The sequence below is a fragment of the Pinus tabuliformis genome, chromosome 3_1 (genome assembly GCF_031772625.1).
Source record: "Pinus tabuliformis cultivar Carrire ecotype Pingquan chromosome 3_1, CPIR1, whole genome shotgun sequence".
Lineage (NCBI taxonomy): Eukaryota > Viridiplantae > Streptophyta > Pinopsida > Pinales > Pinaceae > Pinus > Pinus tabuliformis.
In genome coordinates this window covers 368,035,469-368,037,640 of record NC_142301.1, presented here as the reverse complement: position 1 = coordinate 368,037,640, position 2,172 = coordinate 368,035,469, and the positions used below count along the sequence as shown (strand labels likewise).

At 34.3% G+C, this 2,172-nt stretch overlaps 1 pseudogene; it reads right to left on the bottom strand.

Moving 5' to 3' along the window:
* Positions 1–1,253: 1,253 nt before the first annotated feature.
* On the bottom strand, positions 1,254–1,900 carry LOC149187233 (dirigent protein 22 pseudogene; annotated as a pseudogene).
* Positions 1,901–2,172: the final 272 nt, after the last annotated feature.

The following is a 2,172-nucleotide window of genomic DNA, read 5'->3' as shown; positions in this document are numbered from 1 at the left end:
TGAACATAACTGTTTAATTATTTTTAATATTTTAATTATTTATTAATATTTTTTTATCATAATATTATTTTTATTTAAAGGACTGGTCCCCCCTAGGGTAACATTTTTATAAAATAAGGTTTTTGATCCCAGTACCTAGTCAAATGTAGCTGTTAGTCTTTTTAGCTGTTGGAGGTTTTGCTCTGTCTATTTAACCTGCTAAGCTGGATCTGTTTCTTCAACTTGTCTTGACGATGAACCACACTGGTTGGTTCGAAACACATCGACAAATGATGTCTCATGTGATCTTCGTCGAAAAATCTTTTATAAACTATTCACAGATTTATTTAAATACTTATATAAAAAGCTTTTCAAATTTCTTCAATATCCTAAAATATTGATAACTATAAAAATACTAAATCTTCTATAAAAACATTAAAATATCAAATAATAAAAATAATTCTCTTTATAATTTAATTTACTTGTACTAAATAATAATAATGTTTTTATATAAAATTTAATTTTTCCATTTACCTTAAACATGTATATTAAAAAACACAAATATGATAAATATACCCGTACATAAAACTTATTTCTTCTTCTTGAAAATAAGTTGGCTTCTTGTTTCTCTTACCCACACCTTCCCAATTAAAAAAAATAAAAATAAAAAATTCCTTCAATTTATTTTTACTCTGATTAATTCTATTCTTATTTTAATTATGAAATTAATATATATATATATATATATATATATATATATATATATATATATAATTAAAAATATTAAAAATAATAAAAATATTATCTTTATCTAAATTAAACAAACACCTCTAAATAAAGTATAACGCCCAAGTATAACCACTACTAGAATTAGCTATATTTTGAACCGGCTATATCAGAATAAATACTTTAAGACGGCACTTTATAACCATAATCTACACCGAAAACATATGATATCAAAAAAAAGTTTATATAATTTATTTTAGGACTGTTAGGATAAAAGGATGAAATGCCATCTAATATCACGAGATTTCTGTTGTATGGGAATGAAAGCGTTCTCACAAAAAAAATATTTTCTGCCTTACAATTTCTGGAACCCCAATGGCACCCAGACGAACTCAGTGGTGATCCCGAGATCAAGGATATCTCGGATTTTTAAAGGACAGCCATAAAACAATCAAGTCAATCCTTACATTCCATGAACACTCTTCAAGGGTTTTCAATGTTTTATTCTAGTATGAAAAATAATAAAAATAAACCCTCAAACCTCTACGGCCGTTCTTAATTATATAAATAGCCAATGCCCACTGGGTATAATGATAAAATTATATCCTAGGCGGGGACGAGTAATGGAGCACTGTGACGTTGTATTCAACGACTGCATTGCCGGACTTTAGATCGAAGGAATGAGTGCGTGCGAGTGCGTAGCCTTGACCCAATCGAAACAATCCGCTCCCTCCAACGATGGGCATTTCTCTTACTTCATCGAAAACCCCGTTCTTCCCCACCATTGAAAGGGTGCTGCCGTTGTACTTGCCACTCTCGAAAACAAACGTTGTTACCATAAGCAGATGAACTTTCTCTTGGCACGATGAAACGTAGATACCCTGCGCTCTGCCAACCATTTTGGAGGTCGCTTCAGGCCCTTCGGTAAGCCAGTCGTCCATAACCCTAACCATGCCGAACTGAGTAAACGAAGAGTTCGTTGAGGGAGCAGACGCCACCTCCACGGCCGTCACATTTGTACCCACCAGTAAGTCGTGGAAATAGAAATGCAGGTGGGTTACCTTCAACAGCCCTAGTTTCGGTTTTGCCTCTACCTCCGCTATGTTAAGGTAAGCCAACAACAGTACAATGGTCACTGTAATAGTTGCTGCCGAATATCCCATGTTCGCCATCTCTCCAAAATAAAATGCCTCAACGCCGACGACGAGAGAACTGTGTATGGTGATGAAAGGCTAGCCCCAATTTTATAAAGCGGATGCCCGTGATGAACACGTTTATTTTGGGGGCCACTGTTGTATTTTCACTGTTATTTTATCTTGGGTTGCCACGACCTTCTAGAAATTTTGTTGTAGTTCTACTAGTATTTTGTCTTGGGTCGACAAACCTTCTAGCGATTTTGTGGTGCGCATGGAATTTGTTGTTTTAAGGCCACATTTTCTGCCCTATAACGTGAACCGATGGACTTTT